We start from the raw sequence: 24,367 nt of genomic DNA on the forward strand, positions 1-24,367 counted from the left end.
GTTACAGCAGCTTATAAAGCCTACTACTTGAGGAGGATTTTTGTGCAAGTTATTGCTGCAACTGAGGAAGATGCTAATGAAATTCTGGAAAAATTATAACATATGATTGTATCAGAAACCTTGCTTGGGCTTGGGTGATGTCACCATGGACTATATGAATGACCTCTGGACGAAGACAAACAAGTTCCATCTGTAATGTCAAAGGATTTTCAAGAATGAGGATGTTATAAAAATGAAAAAAAAAAGTGTGGCTGAGATGGCAAATGACTCTACTCCGGGTGTAGTTAAAGATGACATTGAGGAGCTCCTAGAGGTGGTTTCTGGTGAATTGATTAATAAAGAGTGGTTTGAACAGGAACAGGAACACAGAGCTTAAGAAGAAAAAAGAGAATGAAAAACTGTAGGAGAAGAAAAAGAAGAACCCCCAAGAAAATTCACATTGAAAGGCTTAACAGAAGCTTTTGCAAACCTCCACAATATCCTTAAAAAGACTGAAAACATGGACCTTGACCCTTAATAAAAGGTTTTTATTAATAGAGATGAATTCTCAAGGTGCATTATTTACTTACCGGGAAATCTAAATTTAAAAAAAGAAAAGAAAAGAAATAAAACGAGCAAACCACCACGGACCTATTTCAAAGACAAGTAACACATTTTCAAGAATAGCCTCAGGCAGCTTCTTCAGGAAGCATTCTAGAAGAAGTCTCTTTTTTTTTTAATCATAGGAGACAACATCTCCATGAATGTTATTGCCACCGAAGACCTTCCAGTGGGGCAAGATGTGGGGGTCAAAGACAGTGATAGCCATGATCCAGACCCCATGTAGACCTAGGCTAATGTATGTGTTTGTGTCTCAGTTTTCAATAAAAACATTTAAATGTAAAAGAAAAAAATTTTAAAAATAGAATATGCTTTTGTAATAAGGATATAAAGAAAAACTATTTTTGTACAGCTGCACAATGTGTTTGTGTTTTAAGGTAAGTGCTATTACAAAAGAGTCAAAAAGTTAAAATAATTAAAAGATTTATAAAGTAGAAAGACTACAGTAAACTAAGGTTAATTTATTATTAAAAAATTTGTTAATTAATTTAGTGTAGTCTAAGTGCAGAGTGTTTATGAACTCGACAATAGTTCACAGTCATGTCCTAGGCCTTCACATTTGTTCACCACTAACTTCTGGACTCACCCAGAGCAACATCTAGTTCTGAAAATACATGGTAAATGCCCTATATAGGTGCACCATTTTTTATACCATATTTTTTTTGCTATATCTTTTCTATGTTTAGACCCACAAATACTTACCATTGTATTACAATGGCCTACAGCATTAAGTACTGTAGGCTGGTAGCTTACAGCAACAAGCTATATAGCCTAGGTATGTAATACAATAAACCATCTAAATGTGTGTGTAAGTACACTCTATGATGTTCAGACAATGATGAAATTGACTAATGATGCATTTCTCAGAATATATACTCATTGTCAAGCAATGCATGACTATGCATTTATTTTAATTCTTTTGTCTTTTAACTTTTATACTAGAGTTAAACAGCAATTTATATATCACAATTATACTATTAGAGTATTTTAAATTTGACTAGATACTTACCTTTACCAGTGAGTTTTATATTTTATATGTTTTCATGTTGCAAATTAGTATCCTTTCATTTTAACATGGAGAACTTCCTTTAGCATTTCTTGTAAGGCAAGTCTAGTGTTGATAAACTACCTTAATTTTTGTTTGTCTAAAAAAGTCTTAATTTCTCCTTCATTTATGAAGAACAACTTGGCTGAGCATAGTATTTTTTGTTGACAGATTTTTTTCTTTCTTTCAGTACTTTGAATATATCATCTCACTCTCTTTTAGCATGGTTTCTGCTAAGAGTTTTATTGAGGCTAGTTTGTATGTGACTAGTGGTTTTTGTTTGTTTGTTTTGGTTTTGTTGTTTTTTTTTTTTTTTTGCTTTCAAAAATTTCCTCCTAATCCTAGGAGGAGAAGCCCTGGATTCTGTGCCTTTTCTCAATTTCACAAAGCCAGGCTGGATACTGAGAGTCTCTCATTTATTTTCCCTAAGACAGTGTTCTTCATTTATTTTCCCTATGATAGTGTTCTGAAGTTTTCAAGGTTGTGGCCATTATCCCAGTCCTATGGAGTCAAGCTGGCTACTGAAATTCTGTACCTGAAATTTGTGTGTTGTATGAAGGGACTCATGCACAATGACCATGGTATGCTGCTCATGCAGACATCCAGGGCACTGATATGGAGGCACACGCACGGTGCTGATATTGTTTGTTGGCTGATTGGGTGTGTCCATAGGCAAGTTGTTTTGCTGAATTCATGGGTGTGTTTCTTGGTAGAGTCCATGAGCCAGTTAACAGGATGCATAGCCAGTTGCTGAGATCCATATGCTAGTCATCCTTGTTCCTAGCTACCCTAGACAACATAGCTGTGCCAATTCCTTCAGTGTTCTGGGTGAGATGAAACAGAAATGGGCCTCCAGGGTAGTGTCCCATAAGACATCTGAAGCCACGTGTGAACTTCACTCTTGCGCTCCTTAAGAGATAAAATTGTGGTTTGAAAAAACCTCTCTCAGTACTGAGCTGTGCCACCTTGGGGAAGAGGTGATAATGCAGGTAAAGTGAAACTACTTTTCTTACGCTCCTCAATGAGTACATTCTCAGATGCTGGATTCTCTCAGCTGGACTCTAGGGTTCTCAAAAATGTAGTCTCACTTATGGGTAGCTGCCAAAATTGATGTTTCTGCATAGGGGTAAAGGACTGGAATCTTCTATTCTACCATCTCGCTGATGTCCAAGTAACTTTCTAAACTTCTACTTGAATTGTTCTATAGTGTACTACAGAGGCATAAATGATAAAACTACATTTCCTGAATTTGTAGATACAGTTCCAGGTATGATTTATGTTCTACCAATTCATGCATTTTGTTTTGTTTTGTTTTGTTTTAAAACTTGAATTCAGAACTGAAGAAGTAAAAGTAGAAGCATAGAATGAAGCATTTCTTTTGCTGGTGTGGATTATTCCAGCTGCAGCATGGTTGTGGAGCTACAACCTATAGTGATAGCTTCCCAATTTGATGGACAGTTTTCTCATTTTGACAGAAGCAACAGCTATACTTGCAGCCAGATCTGTTCTGTGCCTTTGTGAATCATTTCTCTTGGAAGCTCAGAGTATAACTTGTTTCTGCAATTATTCCAATATTTCTGAAATTTATATAATGTTACAGTAAATCCTTTATTAAACAAGTTAGATTCTCTTCTTTGCAACTGAGTATCTCTACACCAGAGTATCAAAGAAATAGCAATCTAAGATTTGCTATCTGATCTAACTAGGTGTCAAAAGAGAAAGTCTTCCATTAAAACTAAATGGTGGGACCTAGAGAAATCCATAATATGCATTGGTAAAGCAGTTACTTAGCACATGTGGTCACCTGGAATGAAGTTTCTTTTGGAGTCAATGTCTTGATGGAGCAAATGTTCACCAAAATAGAATACTATGCTAAAAATGAAGAATATGAAGTTTATGCAGTTATCTACTTTTAACTATATTATTGAGACTAATAAAAAATGAAATAACTAGTTTAGGATTTTAAATTCCAGCTCAAGTTATGGTTAATATAAGCCAGTTCACAACATGATCTAGTCTTTCTGGATCCAGTAACCAAACTACTGGGTAAATATTTTTTTAAAAATCAGTATGTCAGAGAGATGTCTGTATTTTCATATTTATTGCAGCATTATTCACGATAGCCAGAATATGGAAACAACATAGGTGTCCATCACTGGATGAACAGATAAGGAAAATGTGGTAGGTATACACAATGGAATACCATTATACTGCATAATGTCACTTATATGTAGAATCTAAAAAAGTTCAACTCAAGGAAATAAAAAATAGAGTGGTGGTTACCAGAGTCTGGGAGAGAAGTGGATGATCAAAGAGATGCTGGTCAAAACATACAAAATTTCAGTTAGATAAAAGAAATAAGTTCCAAAGATCTATTGTACAACATGGTAACTATAGTTAATAATAATGTATTCTATTCTTGAAAGTTACTAAGAGAGTAGATTGTAAGTGTTCTCATAACAAAAATGATGTTTGTGAGGTAATACATATGTTACTTAGCTCAATTTAGCTATTTCTTAATGCAAATGCATTTTAAAACAATATAGTATACATGATAAATATATAAACATTTTACTGTATAATCAATTTTTTAAAAATAAATTTTAAAATTTAAAAATAAATATTTAAGAAAATATTTCCTGGAAACTTTGGCATATTAATTGGGAAAGAGTGGCATCCTGATAATTTAAATGGAGACATTTGGTTACACTAAGATAACTGTGAATAAGAACTCCAGGTTTCTAACTGTCCGAAACAGTGGGGAGGCAGCACACAGGTTAACAGACTTTCTTCTGTCTGTTAAGTAGAGACTTGCCTTACTTTAGTCTTTAATGTCTTTACCTGAGCAAGATATCTTTTAAATAGGCTGCTGAGTCTTCTCATGCTTCACTCCTTCCATCTGTCATTGCTTCGAGATTAATAACCAAAATCAAATCCCAATGTCATGGCAAGAATGGTGCAAACACTAACTCAGAAAGTCAACAGCATACACACCAAAGTAATTAAACTTTTTTGTTATTTTTGCATTGTTGTTAACCTGGAGAATACTGTAATAAAGGATTCTAAAAACTCCAAACCAGGGACAAAGAAACAGAATTACAAACCACAATGAATTTATACATATAACTATACTTTCACTAAATAATCTAGACATGCCAAAAATCCTTGGAATACTGTAAAAAATTTCTAGGTTTAAGAAAATGAAAATGTTAAATAGACTAATCAGGTACAACCCACCTCCCAACTAGATTTCCTAAGGGACCTATACAAAATGGAATGTGATTCACTCTTAAAAAGAAAGATATTCTGTTATTTGCAATAATATGGATGGAATTAGAAAACATTCTGTTAAGTTGAATAAATGAGACACAAAACAACCAACATAGCATGTTCTCACTTACATGTATAATTGAGAACAATCAGACTCATAGAAGCAGAGAGTTGGTTACAGAGGCTTGGAGTGGGGGATATAGGGAGAAGATGATCAAAGGGTACAAACCCTTGGAATAAGTTGTTGTTGGGGGGTTTGAGGTCTACTGCACAGCATAGTGAATATAATTAATAATAATGTATTTGAAATATTTCAAAATTGCTAACAAGGTTCATTTCAAATGTTCTCACCACAAAAAGTGATAAGTATATGTCAGTTAGCTTGATTTAATTATTCCATATTGTGTTCATAAATCATAACATCACTTTTTATCTCATAAATATATATAAATTGTGAACTTATAAAAATAAATAAATGAAATTTACAATTAAGAAAGAAAGGAAGGGAATACTTAGCCATCAACTGATAACCAGAATTTTGGCTCAACTCCATCTCAAAGTGGGCCTAGTATGTCTAAGAACATACTTGTGTTTATTCCCTCCATTCACGAGTGCTCAATTGTAAGAGATATACTTAGCTACTGACAGAATCCCAACACTGGATCCCTGAACTATGAAGAAACGGACTATGGTAGAAACAGCAAACTTAATGCCACAGGAATAAGTACTTACCACTAAAATAGTAAATCAAAATAAATTCTGCACTTTTGAGAGAATTTCAGATATTAGTGCTTCCATCAAGTACTTTAAAAAGTCTAAAGTTGTAAATTCTATTTTTTCCTCATTTAACTTGTGCTTTTTTTAATCATGTAGAAAACAGATTAGCCTTAGAAAAAAATCAGCAGCTTATTATTATTAACTTAATCAGGTGATGAGTTCACTCATAGCTGCTGATACATATGTAAGCTTTTTAATGGAACAAATCAACTAGGCTCCCGGTCCTTGTTTCCAAAAGATTTCAATTTATTTTGTCCAGATCCATCAGAGGAATCACTATCTACAACAGCAATAGCCTTATCAAACATATTTCTTAAATAATAAGACTGGAAAATTAAAATTATTCCTTGATCTATGAGCTACAGAATGAGTGTTGTTGTGTAAGCAGGCATGAAATCAGTATTAATCTTTTTGTACATCTGCATCAGAGCTCTTGGGTGATGTATGCTACAATTCACACACACACATTTTTCTTCAGCCAGTAGCCAGAAGGTTAAGGTCATGATCGCTTCCTTTTCAATGATTTGGCATTGTGCCATAGTCTGCAAAATCTTACCTTATTTCACCATTCCATAATCCATCATGCTGATTCTCCATATTAATAACATAATGCTGGTAGAATCTGATGAGCAGGGAGTAGCAGTTACCCTAGATAGTTAACAGAGAGTAGTGGGACCCCTAGGCCCTTGGAGAGATAATTCCCCAGGAAGTTAAGTTTTCTAATAGATCTTTGAAGTCTCAGGGAGTTCAGAATCTGAGGCTTACCAGGATATCCCCTCCTAGGTGAAAGACAATGGTTCTTCACCTTACTTCATTATCACTGAAACAAAGATGTAACATGGGGTAGGCTTTTATGAACTTTGGAGAAAATGTCTGCATGTGTGTCTTCCTTCAGTTCATTAAATAAATAACATATAAGGCTGCCAACTTTAAGTAGAAGCCAGACCACAATAAGACATTCATGCTAACCCAGTCTACAGTGTAAGCTTCTTCCTAACCCAGCAATTGGAGCAGGAAATCTGGAAGATGTATCAATAATCCAAAGGTCTACGGAAGAACAGACTTGTATTCACTCAATGGCAATCCTTGATTGAAGATTCACAATAAACCTGTAGAATTTTGGAGCCACACCAGCCTGTTTTTAGAAGATAAGTATCTTCCTTATACAAAACAGATATGCTCTTCCTGCCAGTCTTCTTGGTAGAGGCTGTGACTTGACAGTGAGATGCATACCATGAGATGTGACTGTTCATCATAAACTGTGTATTATGTGATCTGGGAAGCCCTAACAGTGGCATGTAAAAATGAGATATACAAGCCGGGACTGTAGCAAGACCTAAAGGCACAAGTAAATTCTTTGAACATATGGTTTCTGCTCTTGCCGTGATGTCTTTTCTCCTTTCAGTAATTCTATTCAGGGCCTCCTAGGCATTTCTTAGGGCTAATTGACAGAGGAAGAAAAAAATTGAGCCTGGTTTGCCAAAGGCTCTGAATGATATGCCCCACTAGCCAAAAGTGGTCTGCTATATAGTATTACAATTTTAAACTCAGATTCAAAATAAACAAACTTATTGAAAAAAATTACTACAAAAGCAATTTTTTATAAATTGGATGTTCTGTTGCTCTCTTACCAAGTACCAGCTTGGCCAGAAAGACCCCCACCCAGGCAGCACCGAAGGCAATAAGAGGCAGACATTCAGATAGAACAGCAAAGTGGGTCTATTTTGGGGGCCAACAGCCTTCTGAACTGAGAGCCTCAAGGGCTGTCATCATTCCAGGTTGAAGGCCCCGAGCAGATTCTGACCCATGTAGTTAGTGTCTCTGAACAAGTGATTATTATTAACAAACGGGTGTTCTGTATTTTCTCATAACTCAAAAAAATACCAAGTAGGTAGCTATTACCCACTTACCACTGATTACAGACCAACTAAAAGGTATTCTCTACAAGGGATCCATGGGGACAGGGTCATATATCTCAAAGAACTGCTTTAACTGGTGTGTGATATTTATACATTGTCTTGACACTTTGGAATGTCCCAAATGGTTTTCCACTTGGCAGGGAGTCAGCTAGGTTTTCCTTGCCATTGTTCTTCCTAGCAAACAATATATTCTATCATACACTCAGCATTCATTAATATTCATAAACCTAATGTTTCTCAACGCTCTCTGACAAACAATGCTCTGGATGGAGTTATACGCATTAAAGTAACAAGTACAAAAAGCAGAAAGTCAAAGAATGTTAGCTAAAAATTTAACTTATACATTTTTTAAAAGATAGTGAAAATGCTTTGATCATCATCATCATACAAAGTGTAAAATTTTCAATATATTGAAATATATTTGTAATCTAATTGGGCATATTAGTTCGGAAGCTCTGGCCTAAAAGATGCATTGAGGGAGATGAAGTTGAGACAGTAACCTATCATAGTCAGAGAATCACGGGGACACATTATGTTTGGAAATGTAAGGTCTGGCAGAGGACAGGAGTGAGATAGAGTACTACAAATGAAGATCGGTTGAAAACAGGTAAGTACAGGACATTCAACTCCCAACCCTACCCCTTCCCCCGTGTACACACAAATATATCACAAATTCAACAGTCAAGTTTCTGCCCCTAGACAAAGAATTAGAGGGTTCCCCTCAAAAGGAACTACCAGCCCTGAGCAAATACCTCCATATAATGGCATTTAGGGTGGGCTTGTATGTAAAATACTTACAGTAAAAAATTGTTTGTTGTTTATCTAAAATTCAAATTTAACTGTGTGTCCCATATTTTTATTTGTTAAATATGACAACTATAATGTAGAGGTTCTCCACTTTAACACTAACCTCCCTGCATGGTCACCTCAAAGCAAAGTCCAGCTGTGAACAAATATGTTCTTATAATGTGAACAAAAGTCCCATCAACACATATAACTGTTTTATGATAATATATAAATAAACAAGCAGGGATTATAAAATATTTGAAGAGACCTTCAGTATGAAAGTGAAAGACCAAGATTTAAAAATGGAAAAATATTTAAAAATGGAAGGACATTTAGGATACTAAATAATACACAATATTTATTATTTTAATAATACTTTAAAATTCTTTTCTTGTTTTATACTTTGCATCTTTTAATCAGAAGGAACAGAATAAAACTTAAACAAACCTCTTATTGGAAGAACAAAAATGCTTAGAAGAGATAGTGCATTAACAAATAAAACATGTTATAAAAAAGGAACAATCAGGCCAGGTATGGTGGCTCACATCTGTAATCCCAGCACTTTGGGAAGCCAACATGGGAGGATCACTTGAGCCCAGGAGTTTGAGACCAAGCTAGGTAACATAGAGAGACCCAGCCTCAAAAACAAAACCAAAACAAACAAAAAGGACCAATCAGGAAAAGAACACCCTGACTGAAGATTGAACAATTCTTATAATTTTCAGTTATGATTACTAAAATTTTTTAATGTAATAGAATATTTGGAAGATATAATTGAGAAAATGTTTCTGTGAAAGTATAGTAAGAATAAAAGGAGGGGAATAGGTAGAGATGAATCAGGTAGATAATGAATTCAGAAAGCGCAAAACCAGAATAATACAAGTCACAGAAGGATACATCCAAGAAAGCAGAAATAAGATTATCAAAGAATTCAAGGAAGTATCCCCATGCTAAAGTACATAAATCTGGAGATGAAAGTATACTTAGTGCTCATTCCAGTGGATTTTTTTTAAAGATTAGACATAGTGATATAAACTTTCAGAAGAAAAATCAGGACATCAACATTTTATCAAAAAGACATCAAAGGTATTATTGGTGCTAGGAGACATTTTCAGATACAGACTCAGATAGTTATTTCCCATATTCCTTTATTTAGAGAGCTGTGAAAATAAACTATAGCAAAATATGGATGAGAACCAAAAAAAATATGTTGGAATAAATCCAGAAAAGCAAGAAAGGAAGCAGCAAACACTGAGATGGCAGCTGTGAAGCAAGATGAGAGAGCAACTAGCATGCGGAGGAGCAGGGGATGCAACTCCCAGGAGAGAAACTTGGGAGATAAAGGGAAATTTCATGATACTATGAAGAGTTTTAAAAGAAAATGAGGAGACACTTACAGTTTGAACTCTGATACATAAAGAGATTTGATGTCATCATTCCCATCCTCACAAGGCAAAAGTTGTACAAACTGAAAATTAATGAATTTCCTTAGTTGCTTCAGAGAAGTAAGGTGACAGGGTTAATCAACACCTTGAAATCTAGAGAGAAGCTAATACAGAGAGACATGGCTGAAATCAGCTTACTTGAAGTTGAAGCCACTAGACTCAGTAACTCAGTAGGAACACGTAAAGGGTAATTTTGTTGACTCATTGAAGTTGAGTATTATTAGTTTGAGTGTTAAAACCTCCTGAGGGCCTAATTTTAGAGAGGCCCCATTTTTATGGGTTTTACTTCCAGGAACTCCAACAGATTTTCAAGGTGCAGATCAAAGAAAAATTCCCACTTATTTTTGGGTAGAGGAGGGGGATGTAACTGTTTTGAAATATTTTTCAGAATGCTCTCTGTAACAAGGATCTGTCATTCAGAGCCTTATGTGATCTGAGGAAAAGGCAATTAGTGAACTCCAGTGCTCTCTCTTTCCTCTTTTTGGCATTCCCAAGACCCACTCCTTGGATTTGATTAATTTGCTAGGATAGCTAACAGAACTCGGACTAACACTTATGTTTTCTGGCTTATTATAAAGAATATTACAAAGAGTACAGATAAACAGCCAGATGGAAGAGATGCACAGGGCAAAAGGTATGTGGGAAAAGATGTTGAGCTTCCATGCCTTCCCCAGGTGAGCCATTCTCCAGAAACATCCATGTATTCAGCAACTCATAAGCTCTGTCAGCCTACCCAGTGCTGTTTATAGAGGCTTTGTCACATACATATGATTGATTACATTATTGGTCATTAGTGATCAACTCAACCTTAAGCCCCTCTCCCTTTCCTGGAGGTCATGGGGTGGGACTGAAAGTTCCAATCCTCTAATCATATGGTTGGTTCCCCTGTCAAACAGCTCCAGTCTTAGGTTACCTAGAATCCCCCAGCCACCAGTCATCTCATTAGCATGCAAAAAGGTATTTATCACTTAAGAGATTGCAAGGGTTTCAAAGGATATCTATGTACCAGGAAACATGGAGAAAGACCAAATGTGTATTTCACAATATTAAAAGGGTAAATTATTTAGAGTGTTGAACGGAAAAACAAAAAACTGGAAATCTATGAACGGCAAAATTAGCCTCCAATAATTAAGTAGAAAAAAGACTTTCTCAAGCAGGTAAATTCTGAGACAACTTGTCATCAGCAGGTCTGCCCTGCAAGAAACATTCAAAGAAGTTCTTCCAAGAAAAAGAAATGATATAGGTCAGAAACTTGGATCTATAGAAAGAACAAATGAGCATCAGAGAAGGAATAAATGAAGATTAAAAACACTTGTATTTTTCTTATTCTTAACTGATAGAATAGATAACTGTCTGAAGTAATAATAGCAATAATACATTGGATGACTATAGTATATTGACAATTGAATAACAAGAATATTATGAGGAAAAGGAGGGAGGAATTGAACTTATTTTGTTACAAGCTATCTGTACTGCTCAAAATGCAGTATTATGTTATTTGAAAGTTGGCTTAGATTAGTTGCAAATTCTAGGATAATCATTTAAAAGTTTTCTGTAAAATGCATAATCAATATCCTAAGAGAGGAGAGAATGGAACTATAAAAAATATCTGTTTTAAAATCATAAAGGAGCAAGATAGCAGAATAGGAAGCCTAGACCTTCCTGCTCCCCCATGGACACATCAATTTAACAACAACCAAACAAATTCCCTTTGTGGGAAAACCATAAACCACTTGAGAAGTTTCTGTACCACAGGCAAAGGCAAACCAGTATCATCAAAGCCAAGAAGAAAATTTGAGGCACCCTCTCACAATAAATTATAATCTATGCACAGAGCCACATGATCAGTGCCATAGTGCCACATGATTCCCCAACTCCCAGATTTTTCCTTCAGAGAGAAGTAAAAGACTGATCTGTATGTTCAACACTCTAACTCTTCTGCAAGCTTCCTGAGAGACTGCTTTTTTTCTTGGCTGAACTGAATGCTGACAGCAAAAGGTCATATGTATGAAGCTGCTGAAAACAAAGGCAGAGCTTTGGACTAGTATGCACACACTTGCCACAGCTTCTCCAGCTCAGCAAAGAGAGAGCCAGCAGAAACCCCCAAATCCCAGCTTCTCCCTGGGGAAGAAAGAAGCTGGACCATAAATCCAACATTCCAACATTTCTGGGGCTATCTGAAGGCAGAATTCAGCCAGACTGAATTGTATCTTGCCTGTCTTAGAGTGCTGACAGGATCTGCAATACTCTAGATGTCTAGGAGCCTCTGAGAACAACAACCACAAAGAGTTCAGGGCATGCTGTTTCTCTAAAAAGCCCACAGTAGGGCAGATGGACACCAGAGGTCGTAAGAGATTATAAATTCCTGAAAAATAAAACCAGCAATTCTCTCTAATTGGGAATTTACATGCACAACCCCAGAGAAGATGCATACACAAAGGAGGCTTGAGAGACCACCAAAATATTTGTCTGGGGTGATAGTGAGGGCCTTTACCTGTACATGGCCAGTTCTTGAAGACTGAGAGAGGTGGCTGGTTTTCTAATGGACAGATATTAACACAAGGACTCAAGCGGGGGGGGCGGGAAGCAGAAAATCATGGCCCAAAGAGAAAACAAAGATAAATATTTAAAATCTGAGCTTAATGAAATGGAAGTTTATTAATTACCTGACAGAGAATTCAAATTAAAAAAAAAACTGCCATAGATGCTCAATAAGCTCAGAAAAACAATGTGTGAACAAACAAAATTTCAAAAAAGATAAGGAAAATATAAAAAAGAAGCAAACATAAATTTTGGTGCTAAAGAAAATAATAACTGAAGGTAAAATTCACTAGAGGGATTCAACAGCAACCTTGAGCAAGCAGAACAATCAGCAAACTCAACAGGATAGGTCACTTGAAATTAACCAGGCAAAGACGAAAAAAGAAGACAATGAAAAAGAGTGAAGAAAGTATAAGATACATGTAGGTTACCATCAAACTGACCAGTATATGCATTATGGAAGTACCAGAGAAGAAGAAAGAGAAAGAAAAAGAAAGCTTACTCAGAGAAATAATAGCTAAAATCTTCCCAAATCTGAAGAGGGAAACAAATGCCCAGATCCAGGATATCTTTTGGGCTCCAATAAGATGAACCCTAGGAAGTTCACACTGAGATATATTATAATTTAACTGTCAAAACCCAGAGTCAAAGAGAAAACTTTGAATGCAGCAATAAAAACAACTTACTTTGTACAAGGGAGGCTCGGCAAGACTGTCAGGAGATTTTTCAATGGAAACCTCATAGGCCAGAGGAAAAGGCATGATATATTCAAGGTGCCAAGAGAAAGTGCTGCCAACTAAGAATACTATTCCAGTAAAACTGTATCTTCAAAAATGAATAACAGATGAAGACTTTACCAGACAAATCAAAGCTATAAGAGTTCATAATTTCTAGATCTGCCTTGCAAGAAATGCTAAAGAGAATTCTTCAAGATGAAAAAAAGGACCCTAAATAGCAACATGAAAACATATAGACACAGAACTTGCTAATAAAGGTAAAAAATATAGATGAATACAGAATATTGTCATCTTTTAATGCTGGTGTGTAAATCACTTAATTCTAACATAGGAGCGAAAAGAAAATATATCTTTTAAACTATGCTTATGAAAAGTATATTAATGTATACACATTAAAAATATATTTTGGGACATCAATAACATAAAATACACATGAGGTAGACTTAAAAGTCTAGAGTTTCTTTTTTTAAATGCAATTGAAGTTAAGTCATTATCAGCTAAAATTGACTGTTATAACTAAAGAATGTCTTAAGTAAGCCACATGGTAACCTCAAAAGATATCCTTTAGAAGATAAACAAAAGAAAACAATCAAAGCATGACAATAAAAAAAATCAATAAAACACCAAGAAAGATAGCAAGAGAGGAAAAGATAGACAAAATAGCTACAGGGTAGACAGAAAACAATGGATAAAATGTGAATAGAAAGTCCTTTCTTAACAATAATTGCTTCAAATGTAATTGGATTTAACTCTACTCAAAAGAGATAGTGTGGTTAAATGAACTCAAAGATACATGATCCAACTATATGCTACATATAAGAGATTCACTTAGATTAAAAGACACACACATAGGCTGAAAGTAAAGAGACAGAAAAATATTTCATGTAAATGGCAAGTAAAAGAGAGCATAAGTAGCCATATTTATATCAAACAAAATAGACTCTAAGTGAAATATTGTCACAAAAGACATAGAAGGATAATACATAATCATAAAAGCGATAATTCACTATGAACATATAACAATTATTAATATATATGCATATATCCTACATCAGAGTACCTAAATATATGAAGAAATACTGACAGAGCCAAAGGAAGATACATTACAATAATGTTAGGAGATTTCAGTACCCCACTTTCACTAACAAATAGAACATCCAGACAGAAAATCAATAAGGAAACACAGGACTTAACAACATTATAGATCAAATTGTTCTGACAAATGTACACAGAACTTTTGACCCAACAGCAACAGAATACAAATTCTTCTCAAGTACACACAGAACGCTCTCCAAGATACATCACATGTTAGGCTATGAAAAACTTTGAACAAATTTAAGAAGACTGAAATCATACCAAGTATCTTTTCCAACTACAATGGAATGATACTAGAAATCAATAATAGGAGAAAATTTAGAAAATTCACAAATATGTAGAAATTAAACAAAACAGGCTTGAACAACCAATGAGTCTGAGAATAAATTGAAAAGAGTATTAGAAAATACCTTGATAAAAGTGCAAACTAAAGCACAATATACCAAAACCTATGGGATATAGCAAAAGTAATATTAAAAAGAAAGTTTATAGTGATAACTGCCTACATTCTAAAAGAAAAAAATATTTCAAATTTAAAAAAACCCAATGGCACACCTCAAGGGACTAGAAAAAGAACAATGCCCAAAGTCAGCAGATGGAGGGAAATAATAAAGGTGAGCAGAAATAAATGAAATAGAGAATTAAAAATGTTTAAAGTAAATGAAACTAAGAGTTGGTTTTTTGAAAAAACCAACAAAATTGGTAAACCCATAGCGAAACTAAAAAAAGACCCAAATAAACAAAATTAGAAGTAAAAGTGGTGACCTTACTGATAACATATAAATTCAAAGGATTATATGACACTACTATAAATAAGCACATGCCAAAAAATTGGACAACCATGAATAAATGGATACTGTCTTAGAAACATGCAACTTACCAAGTCTGAATTATGAAGAAATAGAAAAACTGAACAGATGAATAATAAGTAAGCAGATGGAACCTTTCAAAAAAGGAAAGCCCAGGCAGGATCAGATGACTTCATGGGTTAATTCTGCCAGAAATTAAGAAAGAATTGAAATCAATCCTTCTCAAACCCTTAAAAAAAAATGAAGAGAAAGGAATTATTACAACCTCATTTTGTGAGGCCAGAATTACCTTGATACCAAAGCACACAAAGACATTCCAAAACAAGAAAACTACAAACAGTATCCCTGATTAACATAAAAGCAAAAATCCTGAACAAAGTACTAACAAACTGAAATCAATGGCACATTAAAAGTATCATACAACATAACCAAGTGAAATTTATCCTAGGATGTCAGATGGTTCAACATATAAAAATCAACTCCACATTAACAGAAAAAAGGATGATTGCTGGGTGTGGTGGCTCATGCCTGTAATCTTAGCACTTTGGGAGGCTGAGGCAGATGGACCGCTTGAGGCCAGAAGTTTGACATGAGCTTGGGCAACATGGAAAAAACCCATCTCTATAAAAATACAAAAATTAGCTGGGTCTGGCATTGCATGCTTGTAGTCCCACTTACTCAGGAGGCTGACGCAGGTGGATCAATTGAGCCCAGAAGGTAGAGGCTGCAGTAAACCATGATTGCACCATTACACTCCAGCCTGGGCAACAGAGCGAGACCCTATCTCAATTTTTTTTTAAATTGCATGATCATATCAATAGATACATCAAAAATATTTGATAAAATTCAACATGCTTTCATGTTTAAAAAAACACTCAATAAATTAAGAATAGAAATTATCTCAACATAGTGAAGGTCATATATAAAAATCCCACAGCTAACATCAAACTCAATGGTAAAAATACTGAAAGCTTTTCCTCTAAGATCCTCTAAGAACAAGGCAAGGATGCCCACTTTACCACTTCTATTTAACATAATACCAGAAGCCCTAGCCAGAGCAGTTAGTCAAGAAAAGAAAATAACAGTCATCCAAATTAGAAAAGTAGAAATAAAACTATCTTTGTTTACAAGTGACATGATCTTATAAGTAGAAAACCCTAAAGATATTGTTTTAAAATAAAAACCTCTTAAAACTAATAAGTTAATTTATAAAATTCACAGGATACAAAATCAATATGCAAAACTCAGTTGTGTCTCCATATGTTAACAACAAAATACCTAAAAAGGAAATTAAGAAACAATCCAATATACAATAGCATAAAAAAATGAAATGCCAAGAAATAAACTTAACAGAGAAGAAAAAATGTATACACTGAAAACTACAAAACATCACTGAAAGAAATTAAAAAAGAAGAAGAAATAAATAGCAAGACATCTATGTTCATGAATTAGAAGACTTGATATTGTCAAAATATCCCTATTACCCACAGCAATCTACAGATTTGATTCAATCCCTGTCAAAATCCCTTTGGCATTTTTTGCAGAAATAGAAATAACAATCTCAAAATTCATGATTGCTGAGCATGGTGACTCACACTCATGCTCATCTGGTGGCTTCAAACCACTTTGAAACCACAAAGAACTCTGAATAGCCAAAGCAATCTTAAGAAAAAAGAACAAAGTTGGATGCATTTCACTTTCAGATTTCAAAATATATTACAAAGCTACAGTAATTAAAAGAGTGTGGAACTGGAACTGGCATACAGAGAGCCATGGAAACTAATTGAAGAGATTAGAAAGGCCAGAAATTAATTCATCCATATATGGCCAATAGATCTTTGACAAGAGTACCAAGAATAGACAATGGAGAAATAATAGTCTCTTCAACAAATGGTGTTGAGAAAACTGAATATTCATATGCAAAGAAAAAATTGAACATTTATTTTATACCACATGCAAAAAATCAACTCAAAATGGCTTAAAGACTAAACATAAGACCTGAAAGTGTAATACTCCTAGAAGTGTGCATAGGGGAAGAGCTGCATTATATTGGCCTTGGCAAGCATTTCTTAGTTATGACATCAAAAGCACAGGCAACAAAAGCAAAAGTAGATAAGTGGAATTACATAAAATGAAAGAGCTTTGCATAGCAAAGGAAACAACAGAGTGAAAGCAACCTATAGAATGGGAGAAATGTTTAGAAAGCATATATCTGATAAGGTGTTAATGTCTAAAGTGAGTGTAAGTGTGTGTGTGTGTGCGCGCACGCACGCGTGTGTGTGTGTGTGTGTATATATATATATATATATATATATATATATATAAAACTTCTACAACTCAATAGCAAAAAGAGCAAATAACCCAATTTAAAAATGGCCTGAGAACCTGAACCAACATTTGTATAAAGACATACAAATGAGCAATAGTATATAAAAGGGTGCTTGGTATTATTAAACATCAGGAAAATGCAAATCAAAATAACAGTGAGATAGCAATTCACACCTGTTGGAATGTTCATTATCAAAAAAACAGAAAATAACAAATTTTAGTGACGTGGTGAAGAAACTGTAACCCTATGCACTAAAATATGCTTACAAATTGTATGGAAGCTCCCCAGAAAATTAAAAAAGAACTATCATATGATCCAGCAATTCCACTTCTAAGTATTTATTCAAAAGAGTTAAAATCAGTATCTTGATAAGATATTTACACTTCCATGCTTATTGTGGCATTATTCACTCTAATGAAGATGTGCAGCCAAGTGCAGTGGCTCATACCTATAATCCCAGCTTTTGGGAGGCCAAGTCAGGAGGGACACTTGAGCCCAAGAGTTGAAGACCAATTGGGCAGCAAGGCACAACTCCATCTCTAAAATAAATATTTATAAAAGTTAGTCAGATGTGGTTGCATGTGCCAGTAGTCCCAGTTATTCAGGAATCTGAAACCGGAGGATCCCCTGAGCCCAGGAGTTTGAGGTTGCAATGAGCGATGTTCATGCCATTGCACTTTAGCCTACATGACAGAGCAAGATAGCAAGACCTTATCTCTAAATTAAGTAAATTAACAGTCAACCTCATAGAAGCAGAGTAGAATGACATTTGCCATAGACTGCGGTTGAGAGAAATGGGGAGTTGCATTCAATGAGTATAGTTTTAATTATGCAAGATGAGAAAGTCCTAGAGATCTGCTGTATGAAACTGCTTTTAGTTAACAATACTGTACTATACACTTAAAAACCTTTAAAAGACATATCTCATACTTTTTTTTAACCACAATAAAGAAAAATACAGATAAGGCATCAAATGTGGGATTTTTAAAAAAAAAAAAAAAAAAGAAGAAGAAGAAAGGCAACAAATAAAAAAAAGTTACAAACATTGTAGAATTAATGTGACGATATAAATGACCACTTAAAATGTAAATATCCTCATTCACCAACTAAAAAGACTATCAGGGTGGTTGATAAAACAAGACTCAACTATATGTTATCTACAAAAAAACCCATTTTAAACATGTCTTCACAGATAAACAGTAAAGGGTTAAGAAAAATACACCATCATAACACTAATCAAAAGCTGAGTTAGCTATACTAATCACAAATCAAGCTGACTTCAAAACAAGGAAATTTTCCAGAAATAAGGAGGGACATTACATAATAATATAATAAACTCTCCAAAAAGATAGAACAACTTTTAATTTGTGTGCATCTAACAAAAGCATCAAAAACAGCTGAGTGAGGCAAAAACTGACAGAACTTCAAGGAAAAATAGATAAATCCATGATTATAGCTGGAGCTGGCAGATATTAATAAGAGCTTCCTCAATCAATAATTGAAAGATCCAACAGGGAGAAATTCAATAAGGATATACTTCAACTGGGCACCATCAATCAACTGGATTTAATGACATTTATTGACGGTTTCATTCAAAAGCAGCAGATTATACATTTTTCTCAAGCTCACATGTAACATGCACCAAGGTCAACCACCTTCTGTATTATAAAACACACATTTCAGTGAGCACGGTGGCTCAAGCCTGTAATCCCAGCACTTTGGGAGGCCGAAGCCGGCGGATCATGAGGTCAAGAAATCGAGACCATCTTGGCCAACATGGTGAAACCCCGTCTCTACTAAAAATAAAAAAATATTAGCTGGGCGTGGTAGCATGGGCCCATAGTCCCAGCTATCTGGGAGGCTGAGGCAGGAGAATTGCTTGAACCTGGGAGGCAGAGGTTGCAGTGAGCCGAGATCGTGCCACTGCACTCCAGCCTGGTGCCTGGCGACAGAGCAAGACTCTGTCTCAAAAAAAAAATCTTTATCTTAACAAATTAAAAAAATAGAAATCATACAAAATATGCTCTCAGAGCACATTGGAATTAAGCTAGAGATCAATAACCGTCAGATGGCTGGAAAATCTCAGAATATTTGGAGATTAAGCAACATACTTCTCAATAATACATGGGCCAACGAAGTCTCAAGGTAAGTTTTAAAATATTTTAAAGTAAAAGAAAATTAAAATACAACTTATCAGAATTTGTGGAATATAGCAAAAGCAGTACTCATAAGGAAATCTATAGCATTAAATGCATATGAAGAAAGAAGATAAAAATTTAATTATCTAAGTTACTACCTAATGTAACGAGAGAAAGAAGACCAATGTAAGCCAGAAATCAATAAATAAACCAGACAATAGTAAAGTCATAATTAGGAAGATGGTGTCAATGGGCAAAAACAACTAGCAAAGAAGTCAAAAGATAACGGCACAATTTAATAGAGACAGCTGTAAGAAGCCTAACATTTAGAAACATGAAGGAAAACATCAGAAGAAGTAGGCTAAAAAATTCGATGTGATCCTCACAGGGAATATTTGGTGAGATAGGGGTGTGGAAAGAGAAGGATAGCAAATGGGCTAGGATTTGAGGTCATAATCATAGAAGAATTTAGTCTTGTCTGTCACACTTCAATTTTTATGAGCCACTTCTTGTTGTGTATTACTTAAATCATTGACTATTTAGAAATGGGCAATATTTAAAAATATGATCAACTCGTTCAAAAAAATTAGGGTCAAAACAGCAAAAAGGCACTGTATAGTTTTTCTTTTGATGCCTACAGAGATTAAAATGTTGAATAAGATCCAATGTGGATAAAAGCGTAAAAAGCAGGTTTATATACACCATTTTTGAAACTTCTGAAAAAATCAATTTGCCATATCTTTCAAATTTTTAAGTAATTTTATTATTATACTTTAAAATTAGTATAATAAAATAAATTATTATAATATATATAATTATATACAAATATATATTATGTATATAATATACAAATATATACAAATATATATTATATATCATAATTATATACAAATATATAATATTATGTATAATTAATATGTATATAATTAATATATGTATAATTGTATTATATATATTAATATGTAATAATTATATATAATTACATGTATAATTATTATTAAGTAATACTCAAAATTCCACATACATGTTTATTAAAACTGATAGAGAAATATAAAACTAACACATGGAATGAGTTTCTCTCAATGTGATAGCAAATAACTTTGTTTTTCATCACGGCCTTCAAAGCAAAACCCTCTCATCCTCCCTCCCAGGATAATCTATTGAGGATGCACCCTTAACTTCCTGGTCGTTTCAGTTAAATCTTATTTCATTAATCACAACGGATTTTCATGCCTTACAAAGTCCAGACAAATCCAATTTTATCCTTCATTCCCTCATGTAACAAAACTATCCCCAGCCTCATCCAACCTAAGCTCACAGCTGGACCTGGAGAACTACAAGATAATAGGTCAGCATAATCAGCTTTCTCTCTCTTTCTCTCTCTCTCTCTCTCTCTCTCTCTCTCTCTCTCTCTCTCTCTCTCTCTCTCACACACACACACACACACACACACACCCTTTCCTTCCTTCCCTTGATTTTTTACTCCACCTTCCCTACTTGTAAATCTACCACACTCAGTGCAACAGGAATGGAGATTAGAGAAAAAGAATCATTTCATAGTTTCCCTACATGACTGATGTACTCTCTGACTGCTCTCTTGATTCTTCCCTTAGCCTCAGCACCCAGTGACCTACCCACCTCACAGTTCCTCACTCCTAGGCTCTCTTCTCTGGAGAAGGCGGCAACCTGGAACAGTGTCTCATTAGGGCAGCTCAAATCTAACTGCTTCCCCTTGCCCTATCGGCTCTATAAAATTGTGGGAAAGTGACTTCCCTTTCTGTTTCTCTCTCTCTCTCTCTCTCTCTCTCTCTCTCTCTCTCTCTCTCTCTCTCTCTCTCGGTGTGTGTGTGTGTGTGTGTGTGTGTGTGTCTGCAGCCTCTTGAGCAGCTCCAGTGTTGCCTCCCACCCACCACTTCCAGGACTTCTGAAAAAACTGTTGTTGACATATTCTTCCTACAGCTCCTGGTCACAGACACAAAGAATGCATTTCAAGCTCTTCCAAGAACTTTTGCAGTGCTCCATCCCTGCATCCTCAGAAATGGCCCTAAGTCTCAGCAGCTCAAAAAGACTCCAACTGGATAGTGAGAAGCCCTTGCTTCCTTGCAAGAATCTTCCCAAATTTCTCTAAGTGATTTTCTTGGTATCTCCTCCTATCTACCCTGGAATAATGGCAACACCTGCATAGGGAAGAAAAGAGAAAAGAACAAAGCATTCCTTACTTGTATAAATTCCTTTTTTTCAGTAAATTATCTTAAATTTCTGGTTTTCTGTTTATATAGATTGGATGGTAAGGGTGGTAGGTGAGGGGATGTCCACACGCTGATTTAGCCACTTCTTAGCAAGCCCTTTGATTTTCTGTCTCTCTTGAAAATGTCCAGGTACTTTATAATCTATTATTCTCATCTTCCAGGCTTCAGTCAACATACCACAAAAACAGCAAATTCCCACTGAACATTCAATTAACATATTTTTATAGTTATTAAGAAAATAGAATTTTTTCATATACATGCTGATACTCTGACATTTCTGTCATTTAGCAGCAGCTAGTGAGTTCTATGTCTCTAGGAGAGGATAATGCAGAAAAATATACAAGATTTTTTTTAAAAAATCAATGTTTTGGCTTTTTTTGTTCAACAACAAATGCTCAAGTATAAGGCAAAAAACTGGGGAGAAGACATGACCAGATAGAGCCATGCTGGTGATCCAAGACACAAACAAACAAACAGTGGAAGGCAGGGGCCTGTATAGAAAAATGACAGTGGCGCAGATGAGCTGACCCCCATCTCCTTGATGCTATTTGATCTCCCAAAATAGGGGTAATCAGAATAATGGAAGTTCCATAAAAAATTAAATTCATGTATAAAAATTAAAGTTATATAATTGCACAACCAGAAGCTCTTATTTGAAATTGGGGGCCAGGCATGGTTAGTCACTCCTGTAAACTTTGGGAGGCCTAGGGGAGGAATGCTTGAGCCTAGGAGTTAGAGACCAGTCTGGGAGACCTAGTGAGACTTCATCTTTACAAAAAATGAAAAATTAGCTGGGCATGGTAGCATGCATCTGTTGTTTCAGCTACTCAGGAAGGTGAAGCAGGACGATCTCAAGCCCAAGAGGTAGAAACTACAATGAGCCATGATCTCGCCACTGCACTCCACCTTGGTAACAGAGTGAGACTCTGTCTCAAAAGAAAGGAAGAAAGAGAAAGAAAGAAAGGAAGAAGAGAAGAAGAAAGGAAGGAAGGAAGGAAGGAAGGAAGGAAGGAAGGAAGGAAGGAAGGAAGGAAGGAAGGAAGGAAGGAAGGAGAAGAAGAAGAAGAAGACGACGAAGAAGGAGGAGGAGGGAAGGAAGGAAGGAAGGAAGGAGGGAAGGAAGGAAGGAAGGAAGGAAGGAAGGAAGGAAGGAAGGAAGAGAAAGAGAGAAAGAAACACACACACACACACACACACACACAAAATTTGGGCCTTGATACGGTTTGGCTATGTGTCCCCACTAATATCTCATGTCGAACTACAATTCCCAGTGTTAGAGGAGGAGCCTGGTGGGAGGTGATTGAATCTTGAGAGCAGTGGGAGGTGATTGAATCTTGAGAGCAGACTTCCCCCTTGTGATAGAGTTCTCATAAGACCTGGTTGTTTGAAAGTCTGTAGCACCTCCCCCTTTGCTTGCTCTCTCTCCTGTCAGCCATGTGAAGACATGTTTGATTCCCCTTCACCTTCACCATAATTGTAGGTTTACTGAGGCCTCCGCAGAAGCAGAAGCCTCCCCAGAAGCATAGCCCACAGAACTATGAGCCAATTAAACCTCTTTTCTTTGTCAGTTACCCAGTCTCGGTCTCAGGTTTGTCTTTACAGCAGTGTGAAAACAGACTAATACAAATCTGGCATATATCTATTTAATATAAATAAACAAACAAATATATTTATATAAATATATAATATATATAAATACATCAAGGCTAAGAAAAAATAAATATATACATATATAATGTCTGGAAGAAAACACAACAAACCATTAATGGTGTTTATCTTTAGGGATTAGAATGACAGTAAAGTAGCAGGAAATAAGCACTATAGATTATTTTTTGAAAATGTAGTTAACAATTAACAGGAACATACTGAAAAATACATGCTAGAAAAACTACTCAATGTAATTTTTTCTAGGTTCTAGGAGAATAACAAAACAAAAAGAAAGAAGATTCAGTAGAAAAGAAGAGCAATGAAGAAGCCAAGAAAGCAACAAGAACTCTAGAAAGAGACTCAGCAAAGAAAGAAATAGAAACAGTAATTTCATGTACGAGTAACATGAGGTCAAGGGGTTCAAATACTGAGTTTGTAGCCTCCATACTTTTAGAAAAACACGGGAAAACTAATGTGCACCTAAGAGGAGACAAGCACATTAGTGAATAAAATGGGAGCCATATTGGCCAAAGAACCATGGCAAGTTCATGTTCAAATGAGATCAGAAGCCTTATAAAAACTGTAGCCACCTGCAAATAAGTGAAAGTTTATCAGATGGCAGAAAATTATACTAAAATTTTGCCTCTGTAGCAAAGAATTAAAACTGAAGAACGATTTAAATGAAGTAAATTACTTTCTCCAGAAAATTTTCTACAAATTAGATACGTTAATTTAAAACCAATTCTCTACACCTTTCAGAAGAGTTGGAGGTGCTGTGAATTATTAACCCTTTGGCTTTGTTTTGGACTTGATACCAAAGTAGCTGCATGCAGAAGTAAAAATGTTAAATATGTCACATAAAAAGTGACAGTGAGTTCAGCATGAAGGAGGAGCCTCTTCCATTGGTGAGGTACAATTGTTCTTATCTTTAATAAGAAAGAAAACGTCATAGCTGTAACAACATCTAGATGACCAGGGTT

At 35.3% G+C, this 24,367-nt stretch overlaps 2 long non-coding RNA genes across 2 annotated transcripts in view; one reads left to right on the plus strand and one right to left on the minus strand.

Moving 5' to 3' along the window:
• Positions 1–21,215, minus strand: part of LOC103791883 (uncharacterized) — a 68,066-nt gene extending 46,851 nt beyond the window's left edge. The window contains exon 1 of the long non-coding RNA XR_001910523.5: positions 21,130–21,215. This is a non-coding gene — a long non-coding RNA (uncharacterized LOC103791883). The remainder of the gene's footprint in view (positions 1–21,129) is intronic.
• On the plus strand, positions 19,826–23,780 carry LOC103791884 (uncharacterized). The gene is made up of 4 exons (XR_618417.3): positions 19,826–19,889; positions 21,451–21,619; positions 23,173–23,216; positions 23,652–23,780. It is a non-coding gene; the product is annotated as an uncharacterized LOC103791884 (long non-coding RNA).
• The last annotated feature ends 587 nt before the right edge of the window (positions 23,781–24,367 follow it).

Source organism: Callithrix jacchus, chromosome 3 (genome assembly GCF_049354715.1).
Source record: "Callithrix jacchus isolate 240 chromosome 3, calJac240_pri, whole genome shotgun sequence".
Lineage (NCBI taxonomy): Eukaryota > Metazoa > Chordata > Mammalia > Primates > Cebidae > Callithrix > Callithrix jacchus.